Here is a 12593-nt window from a genome sequence, read left to right on the forward strand (position 1 = left end):
TTCAAAAAGCCTCAATTCTTTGACGCTCGGCCTTCCTTATGGTCCAACTTTCACAGCCATACATTGCAACTTGGAATACCATAGCTTTGACTAGATGCACTTTTGTTGGCAGGGTGATGTCTCTGCTTTTTAGGATGCAGTCTAGATTTGCCATAGCTTTCCTCCCCAGGAGCAAGCGTCTTTTAATTTCTTTGCTGCAGTCCCCATCTGCAGTGATCTTGGAGCCCAGGAAAATAAAATCTGTCACTACCTCCATTTCTTCCCCATGTATTTGCCAAGATATTTGCCCCGGGACCCAGGGCAGACAGGAAAAGCCTCTGCCCTGGGAATATTTACTCATATGTAAGTCATGTGAGGTTGGCAATTTGCAATCTGAGAAGGGAGAGAGGCTTTCAGGGTAACCATCACAGGCACTTGCAGAAGGGGAAATAATGCTGGTGTGGGTGGGATGGGGAAGGTGTAGACTTTCCCTCTCCATATGGACACCAACTGGGTCTTGCTGCAGTCTTTCCAAGGCCACCACAAGAAAGCAAATTTGAGGCCAATGGCATGGAGGATGAGGAAACTGTCTATGTGGCACAGAAGCACTATAAGGCCTTGGGAAAATTGGGAGGGCGGGAGACAGTGTTTCCTAGTAGCACCTTCCCAGTAGAAGAAGAGTTGGTTTTCATATCCTGCTTTTCCCCCACAACAGACACCCCATGAGGTAGGTGAGGATGAGAGAGCTCTGAGAGAAACTGCTCTGTAAGAACAGTTTCAAACAGGACTGTGACTAGCCCAAGGTTACCCTGCTGGACCAGGTTCATCCAGTATGTGGAGGAGTAGAGAATCAAATCCTGCTCATCCCCCTGCCCATTCCCATCCCAAACAGCTCTTTCTTCCAGGGGAACTGATCTCTGCAGTCTGGAGAGGAGCTTTCATTCTGGAGGATCTCCTGGTCCCACCTGGAGGCTGACATCCCTGCTACTCTATTCAACACTTACTTTCTCACACACCCACAAAAAAGATTTCCTGGGGAGGGGGAAATGGCTATAATCGACATATGCTTGGAGCGAAAAAGATAGCAGAGGGCCTGTGGAAAGAAATATGAAACAGAAAGGCATGGGAGAAGATTTAAATAGCCAGTGCATCCAGTGGAGGAAGAATTGGATCAGCAGTGGTGCTCTCACAGGGACAGTAATTTCTATTTCTGAAAAGAATTATTTTTTATATAGCCCATGGTTCCTCTCATTCATATTTAAAGGAGAGCATTCTCTTAATAGATTCCTCACAGCAGCGCCAGTTTTTAAATATTAAACAAATTAAATAAAAGAAAGGGCAGCAGGTAAACCCAAATGTATGTTTATTCTTTCACTTTTGATATTCTCAAGACATAGCTCCTCCAAGAACACGGAAGAAGATCAGGTAGAGAAGTCTCCTTCGTCAAAGGCCCAGTGACTGAGGGCAAAGGGAGAGCAGCTGGTCCAGTAGGGAGAGGGGAGGATGGGTTCAGGAGGGGAGGAGATCAAGCCCAGGGGATGCGTTGCCAACTCCCACCTCCCCAGAAGGGTTGGTGCAGTTAGGAGGAGGGAAGGGAGAAGGTGTTTTTTTATTGCATAAGTCAGTGTTACAGCAAGTAGTAACCCGAATTAATTTAGCTAGCTTAATAATTGTGTCACAATATTCATCAGTATAACTGATACATCCATACTTGACTCCCGCATATTTTTCACCTGCAAGACAAAAGGCAAAAACCCATGAGTTGTTATTTTGCATGGGAAAGTTTAGGAAAGTTCAGTTTATTTACAGTTCAACAAATGAATAAAATTATACCACCGATGCTTAAACAAAGTGTCCAACTGTGCTGAATGAATAAAGAAGAAAATTAATTTCCATCCTGGCCCCCACCTGGTGGAACGAGCTCCCAGAGGAGATCAGGGCCCGGACAGAACTAAAGCACTTCCACAGGGCCTGCAAAAGGAAGCTCCTCCACCAGGCATTTGGGTGAGGTTGACCTATCCATCGCTTCCAATTGGCCCCCAAGCCCTCCCCTCCTCCCATGACTGTGAACAAATCCACCCAACCCCTGGGTCTCAGTACGAGTTGAGCTAAGGCTCTTGCAGTTTCACTTTCCTTTAATGTTATTGTTGTTATTGTTATTATGTAAATGTTATTGCTGTTGTTACCACCTACTGTTACTTGAATGATGTTACCTGTACTATTTTGTTGTTTCATGTTAACCGCCCTGAGACTTCGGGGAGGGCGGTATATAAATAAACAAACAAACAAATAAATAAATAAAATAAATCAGTGTGGCGTAGATACATTAAAATGAATAATGTGTGTCAAGATAATAAAAAAGGCTCCATTTAGAAATAAACTTTGCATGGGAGGGTGATGTCCCAGATCAGCAGAAACTAGTCTCAGGCTGTCTGTGGGGGATTGGGGAGAACAAGTTATACAGCAGTTGTGTAAGTTGCTAGAAATCCCCCGCTAGGGTAGCCTGATTCATGGAGAAATGCAGAGAGGGAAAAATAGGCTAAGGAGCAGATGGTGCAACTGAAGGAGAATATGTTATTGTTTGGGTCAAAGGTGGGATGAGTTGAGAGTCTGCTGTGCAGCCCTGTGGCTTCTTGCCCCAGACACCCTTTGGTGAATTGGTGCCTTATGGCAATGGGAGTGGGGCTTGTGAGCTTGATTTGTGGAAACCCCTGGAGATCGATAAGGGACCTCATGAAGCTCATTTGATGTGCCATGTTCTTGTCTGTCTTGAACAAACCTTTATCGCCTTCATAGATTGATTCTGTGTAACATCGCCCAAGCTTAGCTACGCAAGTGTCGCCAGCCTTACAGTTCCCCTTTTCAGAATGGCAGAAGTTGCACAGGATCTCTTTAGCTAGAAGAAACAAAAGAATATTTTCAATATTTCAATGCATCAGACCATCCCAGATTTCCCATTATTGATGTCAGATGTACATTTTCAAAGGCTCCATCCCTTCATCCATCCTTTCCCGCAGGCGTAGGAGCTGGAAATTGCACATCAAAATGCAGCTGCTAAGAGGACCCATATCTAACCTGTGCTGAGGCAGCTGCACTGGTTTCTGGTTGTGGCCTGGATCCAGTTCAAGGCTCTGGCATTGATCTTTAAAACCATCCATGGTTGGGTCACTCATATCTGCTGTACTGCCTATTTCCTTCTCCCCCCTGCAGGGTCTTGTGCTCTGCAGGTATAAATCTGTTGGTGGTTTCTGGCCTAAGAGAGGTTTGCCTGGCCTCAACTAGGGCCAGGGCATTCTTGGTCCTGGCTCCTATCTGGTGGAATGAGCTCCAAGGAGAGCTGCAGGCCATGTCAGAAATTTTGCAGTTCTGCAGGGGCTACAAAATGGAGTTCTTCCACTGGGATGTTGGTTGAGGACAAGGCAAGGTAGATCTCCCCCCCCCCAAAGATCTGTGAGATCTTGGCTTCCCCTGATATGGTCCCCCTTAGGAGACCATGAGTTCTTTTGACCTGGGAGTGGGAGGGAGATGTTGCCACCATGCCAATGCCAAGCTCTCTCTATCATAATCACTCTCTTCCTTTCTATCTCCCTCTCTCTTTGCTATTTCCCCCTCCCCCTGCTAGTGCCCATTGTATTAGCTACAACAGTCTATAATTTTAGTATAAATAAATATCAAACAATCTACCCTACTGGGATTTCGCAGTCATCACTCAATGAGGAAGATCAACCACCTACTCATTATGACCACTGGTTTCCTTCAGGCTGTCCACGTCTTGATGGGGGTTTCATGATTATTTAGCACGAAAAGGGAATTTCTCTCTCACTCCCAGCCCTTCAGGGAATCAACAAGAACAATTTCCAACTCACCACAAGTAAAGAGGAACAGACTGGAGATTCCAAGGAGAAGAATCATTTTCATTCTGTGTTAATTTTTGAGGTTGCTGAGGAGAATAAGACTGAAAGAGGCAGCCAGAATCCTCAACACTCTGCAAGTCTTCAGGTACACCTAGGTAGGTGTACAGTTGTTATTTATTCTCCCCAGCATCTGAGGAGGAGCCAATGGGGAGAAGGATGAAGGTTTGTTAACTCCCTTTTGTGGTTCAATATACACGTTGCACAAATGCCTTTTTAATTGTTGTTTTTAGGATTTGTCACAGATTGACGAGAATCAGGCGACAGTAGTGATGTAAACATATGGGAGATTTACACGTCAATATGTGAAACGGAGTAGATAAATATGTGGAAACTTCGGCTGATGGATTTCATCAGACTGTGTTGGCTTCTGAGAAGTGCTTTGTGAGCCAGTTGGACTGCTTCCCAGTTCTGGGAAAACTGCCGAAGACAGAATTTCGGGGAACAAGCAGTCCATGATGGCTTGAACATCCTTGGTCTAATCAGGGCTCCCTCAGAACTGCATCTCCCCTTTAAAGTTTCCTGTAACAAAAACCTGATCTATGAGGCCCATAGGGCAAATTCTTATATCACAGGGGAGAATGGTACTTGAAGATGGCTATCATATCACCTCCTAGTTGTCTTCTCTCCTGGATAAACAGACCAGACTCAACCTTTCTTCAAACATTTCGGACTCCAAACCCCTCATCATTCTCGTTGCCCTCCTCTGGCATCATAGAGTGCCAAAGTGAAGGCCCTACTATGACTAGGTACTTCGTTTGGCCGAATATGTCATAGGGGAAGATGAGTATCTATTGGGTTTGCTGATAATGAAAGAGGGGTTATTAGCTTGAGCCTGTTGACGTTCTATGTCAGTTAATCTCTGCTTAACAGCTGCTTTGGCCTAATCATATCCCACGTTCAGTAGGAACTCAGGAGAAAACTCCAAGAGTGCAATTTTCGCTCTCACTTTTCTTTGCCATAAAGATTAGTACCCATCCTCAGTTGTTAGTGGGGCAAGGCCATGGGGGGAAAAAGATAGTCTAAGCCAGTCATTTAAAGCAGTCAGCCCTAACCCAGCCTCCATCTTCAAATATCCTGTCTCAAGTCTCAGAGGAGCATTGGAGACCCACTTTGATTGTAAATGTCTTGCATATAGTTTGCTGATAATATCTGCAGGATAATTTTTCGTCCCTTTTTTATGTATTGGGACAATAATTGCTAACCCCCAGTCCTTAGGAATAAGTCCATGAGTATCTATGAAAGTAAAAACTACAAGTGGCTATCATCTGGAGTTTCCATAGAAAGTTCATGAAACTTCTGGAGAGATGTGACAATCCGCTATAGATTATCCCTTTCTTTGGGAGCATTATGTCAAATGCCAAAATGAGGCTGAATCATTGGATTTAACAGCTTGTATAAGACTTGACCAGTTATTTTTCATGGCTTCCTTTTTCTTATAAGATAACAGTTGCTTATATGGTCTTTTTTGATGGAGACGATCTGTTGCAGTTGTTGAGGCAGTATTAGCTATAAATGCCTGATAAGCAAAAACAAGAGCTTTCTTACCAGTGACACAGTCCTTATCAAACCACGATCTTGAATGATAATGCTTCCATAGTACAAATATATTGTCTCTGCGGGATAAATGCTGGTAGATTTCTTGAGTAAGAGCACTATAATTTTCCAGAAAAGCAGCTGGAGTCGGCGATCTGTGTCCAGGAAGTCAGCTGTTGATCAATGCAGTTGAAAAGTCCACTTGGCATGGCCATAGGATCTGCCTGCTGGCATTAAGGCGGGCTGATGACACTCCTCAGTATGCAGCCTTCGAGCAAGAACATTTAAATTAAGCATGACTTGAAAATGGTCACTAAAAAAATTAGGAATAACTTTTAAGTTCTTAACATATGGAAGAAGATCCCTAGATACAATAATGTAGTCGATAGTGCTAATTCTAGCCCCCGATAAATAAGTAAATTCAGTAGGATGGTCTCCCTCTCTGGCACCATTTAGTATATGGAGATTGAACCTATAGGCCATTTTGGTTAAGCAGAAACCTGAAAAATTTGTAATCTTATCATTGGAGCAACAAGTAAGAAGAGCTCCAGTGTCTTCATGTGATGGAGGCAAACATTTATTTTGCTTATAAAGAGTATAGTCATCTGGGCCCAATCTGGCATTAAAATCCCCTCCCAAGACTATAGGTCCATCTGAGTTTGACAGGATAAGGTCAGCAATATACATTTCTAATTCCGCCCACAGAGCATTAATCAGAGGTTTGTTTCAAAGGGGTCAGATAGACATTTATTATCAAGATACTTGCTTTTAAATTTAATTTTCATTGCCATAGCACTGAATCACATTGCTGTCTCATGTTCAGTATCTGGTCTACTAAGATATCAAGACCCTTTTTGCACATATTACTCCCAAGAGAGGTCTCCCCTATCCTATAATGATTCATTTGATTTTTCCTACCTAAATGTAGAACTACATTTATCAGTATTGAAATTCATTTTAGCCCAGTTTTCTAGCCTCTCAAGATCATCCTGTATCCTGATTCTTTCTTGTGCTGTTTTTTTGGTAATCTCTCCCAGTTTCATTCTGCAAATTTAATAAGCACCCCCTCTATTCCATCATCCAATTAATTCATAAATATGTTGAACAATATAGGGCCTAAGGCAGATTCCTGAGGGACTCTGTCACTACTATTGAAGAGGACAATGAACCCTTAACAAGCACCCTTTGGCTGTGATCTGTCACCCAGTTATTGGTCCACCTAATAGTAAACAAATCCATACTGCATTTATCCGACTTGTCAAGAAGAATATGTGGAATCATAGAATCATAGAATCATAGAATCATAGAGTTGGAAGGGGCCATACAGGCCATCTAGTCCAACCCCCTGCTCAATGCAGGATTAGCCCTAAGCATCCTAAAGCATCCAAGAAAAGTGTGTATCCAACCTTTGCTTGAAGACTTCCAGTGAGGGGGAGCTCACCACCTCCTTAGGCAGCCTATTCCACTGCTGAACTACTCTGACTGAGAAAAACTTTTTCCTGATATCTAGCCTATATCGTTGTACTTGAAGTTTAAACCCATTACTGCGTGTCCTTTCCTCTGCAGCCAGCAGAAACAGCATCCTGCCCTCCTCCAAATGACATCCTTTCAAATACTTAAAGAGGGCTATCATGTCCCCTCTCAACCTCCTTTTCTCCAGGCTGAACATTCCCAAGTCCCTCAACCTATCTTCATAGGGCTTGGTCCCTTGGCCCCAGATCATCTTCGTCGCTCTCCTCTGTACCCTTTCAATTTTATCTACGTCCTTCTTGAAGTGAGGCCTCCAGAACTGCACACAGTACTCCAGGTGTGGTCTGACCAGTGCCGTATACAATGGGACTATGACATCTTGTGATTTTGATGTGATGCCTCTGTTGATACAGCCCAAAATGGCATTTGCCTTTTTTACTGCTGCATCACACTGCCTGCTCATGTTTAGTTTACAATCCACAAGTACCCCAAGGTCTCGTTCACACACAGTGCTACCTAGAAGCGTATCCCCCATCCAGTATGCATGCTTTTCATTTTTCTGACCCAGATGCAGAACTTTACACTTATCTTTATTAAATTGCATCTTGTTCTCATTTGCCCATTTTTCCATTGTGTTCAGATCTCGTTGAACTCTGTCTCTATCTTCCGGAGTATTTGCCAGTCCTCCCAATTTGGTGTCATCTGCAAACTTGATGAGTAGTCCCTCCACCCCCTCATCTAGATCATTAATAAATATGTTAAAAAGTACCGGGCCGAGCACCGAGCCCTGAGGTACCCCGCTACTCACCTCTCTCCAGTCTGATGAAACACCATTGACAACAACTCTTTGAGTGCGGTTCTCTAACCAATTCCCTATCCACCTAACTATCTGAAAATCCAGATTGCAGTCCTTCAACTTATCCATCAGAACATCATGGGGAACCTTGTCAAAAGCTTTACTAAAATCCAAGTAAATGACATCAACCGAATTTCCCCGATCCAGCAAACCTGTTACTTGGTCAAAAAAGGAAACTAGGTTGGTCTGGCAGGACCTGTTGGAGACAAATCCATGCTGACTTCCTTGGATCACCAAATTGTCCTCCAGATGTTTGCAGATCGCTCTCTTTAATATCTGCTCCATTATCTTCCCCACAACAGAGGTCAGACTCACTGGTCTGTAGTTTCCTGGGTCATCCTTCCTCCCTTTTTTGAAGATCGGAATAACGTTTGCTCTTTTCCAGTCCTCCGGGACATCTCCAGTCCTTAAAGAGGTTCCAAAGATGATGGACAAGGGCTGTGCAAGTTCTCTGGAAAGTTCTTTGAGTACTCTCGGGTGCATTTCATCTGGACCAGGGGATTTGAACTCATCCAGTGCAGCTAAATGCCTCTCGACAACCTCTCTATCCATGTTAACCTGCCACCCAGACACTATCCTTTGGCTACAGCCATCTCTAGATGTGCCTAAACACTTTGACCTGTGGGAAAAAACTGATGTAAAATAGGCACTAAGCCTTTCTGCTTTCTCTGCATCTTTCGTTAGAGTTTGTCCATCTGCACCCAATAGTGGGCCTATTGCCTCCTTGACTTTACTTTTGCTCCTCACATAACTGAAAAATCTTTTCTTGTTACAATGGGCTTCCCTGGCCAATCTTAGCTCACTCTCAGCTTTGGCCTTTCTGATGATATCGTATCAAAAGCTTTCCTGAAATCAGAATTAGCTATATCCACAGCATTCCCCTTATGCAGCAAGGTAGTAACTTTCTAAAAAAAAAAGAGATAGTTAGTCTGACATTACTTGTTCTTGAGTAAGCCATACTGACTCTTATTAATCACAGCCATCTTCTCTAGCTGCTCATGTACTAACAGTTTAATTGCCAGCTATAGATGACAAGCTAACAAGTTACCCAAGATCCTTGTTTTCCCCATTCTTGAAGACGGGAACATTTGCCTGCATGCAATCTTATGGCACTTCACCTGTTCTCTAAGCGATCTCAAAAATAATGGATTTGAGTCTGCTGCATGTTCCAAAAACAAATGCTACCAGAGTTTTCAAATGGCGCATCCTTACTTAAAACTTGCCACATGCTGAAAACAGGAAATGAAACTGGATTCAGGCTGGAGTCTTAACATCTTTAAACCACCCCGTGGCACGGCGCAGAATAAATAATTGAGTAAGGGCAGTCGGGGAGGAGTTAGGGCGGACCCTGTCCGGGATAAAAACTCGGAGCGCCCAATCAGGAGCCGCGAAGCTCCAAGTGTCCATCCAGGGCCAAGCTGCCAATGGCCAGGCCAGCCAGGGACTCTGCAAGTCCTCTGGCCCCACCACTCCTGCATCTTCGGAAAGGAACAGGGACGCCGTGTCAAAGACGCGGCGTCCCTGCTCCTTTCCCACCCTTGGGGCCATGGCCATTGCTGGGGGGACGACATCGCCAGCCGCCTTCTCTCGCACCCTCATGCTGCGGGAGGCACTTTGTGCCTCCTGATCCGCCCCCCAACTTCGCCTGCGTCCCGCGAGCGGCTGCCGCCATCACCTCCGGCCCTGTCACCTCCACCGCTCGCCGCCCACCCCGATGCCCAGGAGGGCCCAATGGATGCGCCCGTCGCCATTCTGCCACCAGCAGCCGCAGTCCCAAACATGGCGCCTCGCAGCCGCGCTGCACACCTGGGAGCTGTCTCTGCAGCCACATGCCGCTGCCACGCCTTCCTTCCGCTGCCAGCAGCCGCCCTACAAAACATGGTGCCTCGCGGCCGTGGCCGCAACCCTGCACAAGCCCACCACGACCGGCCATCCCGCGCACCCGGAGCAACAACCTCGCTGCCCGGCCTTTGAGCTCCTGCCATCGACGGCGCCCGCACCAGCCTCCAGGTAGGATGCCCATCGCTGCTCTAATCGTCGCCTCCGCCCAGTCAGCCCACACGACCAACACCACAAACTGCCCGGCTTCCCTAGCGCCCGCTGTATTCGCACTACAGCGGGCTTATTTTCTAGTCTAGAATAGTGAAGTTGGTAAAATATCATGAATTTCACCTTGATCAAACTTCTTCTTTAACACAAATGATATTTCATTGCTGGATTGCCTCATTGTTCTTGTTTTATGTCCATCCCAATGTTGGACATAAGAGAATTTCCAGGTGGGGGAAGGGAATAATGGTTCAATGGGAAATCCGGGTTGCATTTTTTGCTAACCCCAACGGAGGGTGGTGTGGCTCAGAGACTCCTTGGTCTCCTTAGAGCAATTCCTTCATCCTTGTGGTACCACCAGCCACAAGTCAGGAAGCTGAGGAAAGCAGCAAATTTTTTCTATGAGTTGGGGGCCACAAGTCAGCATGGGAATACCAGATCGATTGGTAGTGGAGAGACAAAGGAAGAGCAGTGGGGCTCAGTCCAGCAACTGACCAATCATCTGAGAAATTATCTGTGCTTGCAGGTCAATTCTTGGCCCACAAACTGACCTGCTCACACTGTGAGAGACAGCTGAGGTAAGCCCACCAGCTGTATCTAGGCCACTTTCTGAGCTTGGCCAAAGCTTCATGTTTTTTGCGGGTGAAATTCAACACGTCAGTTTATAATAAATTCCTGTAAGAGAAAATTTGTGCTTGGAATGTTTTTGTTTAGTAAAGACTTGCCTTGTTTACATGAATTAATCATTGTTACAACAGTCATCTTCCCAGAAGAGACATTATTCTGGTTATTAGAAATGGCATTTCTAGAAAAGCTCAATGAACCATCATTTACCTATGCCATGCAAATGATATTTCGGAATGACACACCTGTGTAGCTATAAAGGGGGAGAGAAAAAGAGAGGGTGAGAGAGAGAGCACACAGTGTCTTGCTGTTCATTGCAGGTAACTGATCCTCTGAAACTGAAGATGAACAAAATTATTCTCCATGGTTTAGGTCTTCTGCTCCTCTGTGCTGTGGGTGAGTAAATAAAGTAGTAATAATATGTATATTAAAGTTCCAAAATCTCTTGTGAAAACACAGTATTATTGTTTTAGTACAGTTAATAGATTGAATCTCTTCCTGACTCTGATCTACCAAAGTTGTGAGTGCCCTATTTAAGACTACTCTGGCCTGAGACAGCATCATCCACATATATAAGAATCGGTATTTTTGTCTCTGCTGCAAGCTTTGGGGCATGCATGTCAATGTCTAGGAAACTGATTATCAAACAGTTCACATAAATATTGAATAAAAAGGGGGGAAGAAAGCAACCTTGTCTAACTCCTTTTAGAGACTGCTGGTTTATATAGCCTGCCCTCAGAGGAATATTTCCTCTGCAGATTGGTGTTTTCATGCGCTCTGATCATTAAATAAGGGAGGCTTTTATTGATCTTTGTAGATCCCAATGTTGCCCAGAGCCAAATTATTTAATTGTTTGTTTACTAGGGACAAAGCCCATTGAATCCAGGTATACAACAGGCGCTAGAGTATGTGGGGTGGTAAAAGTAAGTAAGGAATTGTTGAATCTGGAAGGACATGTGGATGCATGGGTGTGTTGTTTGGGTTGTGATTGTGTGGCTAGGCAGGAGGGTGTGTGATTGCAGAGGGTTGTGGCACAGACGGGCACTCAGAAGATTTTGTAGGTTTTAGAACAATGGGCGTTAGAGCTTGGCTGTAGGAACAGGAAGGGAAGGGGTTGTTCAGTCTGTCTCCCAGACCAAGCTTTGGAAAAGTCACTTCAATTCCCACGTAGCTCCAGACATTTACTTGTTCACCATTTACAGTTTCGGGCTGTAAATATTCTTTATTTAGATCTTCCTGCACTTTCCAGACTCACAGGACTGATGCTGGTATGTCTGTCTGTCTGCACCACAAAATACAGAGCTGCTGACAAGGGCTGGCCAAAGACCATAACCTAGGAGGGACACACCCGCACCACTCCACCCCAACCTCAATCTGCAAGCCTCTACCATCATCTCTAGATCACTGGGTGATCACCATTTTAAGGCCCTCCTCCAAACATCCAGAAATATTTCCAACCCAGGGGTAAACAACCTCCAGTTGGCTCCTGGAATATTGGTGAAATTACACCTCATTTCCAGATTGTAACGATCAGTTTGCCAGACAACAATGACTGCTTTAGAGGGTGGTCTCTGAGGCATTGTACCATTTGGAAGTCCCAGACCTCCAGGAATATTTCCAACTCAGGGGTAGATAACCTCTAGGTGGGGCCTGGAGAGCTCCTGGATATGGAGTTCATAGCTTTAGACTATAAACTTCAGCTCCATATATGGAAACGGCAGGTTTGGAGGTTGAATAGTGTTGTTCTGGAGAAGAAGCACTCCCTTCCTCACCCCATAACAGACTTCCTGTGAGGGAAGTATGTCTGAGAAAGCTCTGAGAGAGCTGGAACTATCTTGAGGTCATCCAGCAGGTCTCAGGTCTCTCTAAGCAATTTTCAATCACCTTTCAATCACTTGGCTAAGTTCAGTGCAGTCAAAAGGAGAGAAACAAGAGCTAACATTTTAGAAAAAAGAACTATTGAAATAGCTGTTGAGATGAGTTGGACTGCTGGATGTACTTTTGGATTAAAGAACTCTAGGTTTGATTGGCCACATGCAAATGCCCCTCGTATGACTTTAAGGATTTGCTCCTCAGCCATCCAATTGCAGTTTTACACAAAGACTTTAGTTTAAAGCTTACAGATAGTGTTTAAGAGGATCATAGGTCTATAATTATTTGGGTCCGATCTG

The 12593-nt window shown here is 44.8% G+C and overlaps 1 long non-coding RNA gene across 1 annotated transcript; it reads right to left on the bottom strand.

Moving 5' to 3' along the window:
* Positions 1 to 1335: 1335 nt before the first annotated feature.
* LOC143834446 (uncharacterized) lies at positions 1336 to 5793 on the bottom strand. Its single transcript, XR_013229778.1, has 4 exons — positions 5439 to 5793; positions 3846 to 4023; positions 2759 to 2875; positions 1336 to 1712 (listed from the first exon to the last, which is right to left on the bottom strand). It is a non-coding gene; the product is annotated as an uncharacterized LOC143834446 (long non-coding RNA).
* Positions 5794 to 12593: the final 6800 nt, after the last annotated feature.

The sequence above is a fragment of the Paroedura picta genome, chromosome 3 (genome assembly GCF_049243985.1).
Source record: "Paroedura picta isolate Pp20150507F chromosome 3, Ppicta_v3.0, whole genome shotgun sequence".
Classification (NCBI taxonomy): domain Eukaryota; kingdom Metazoa; phylum Chordata; class Lepidosauria; order Squamata; family Gekkonidae; genus Paroedura; species Paroedura picta.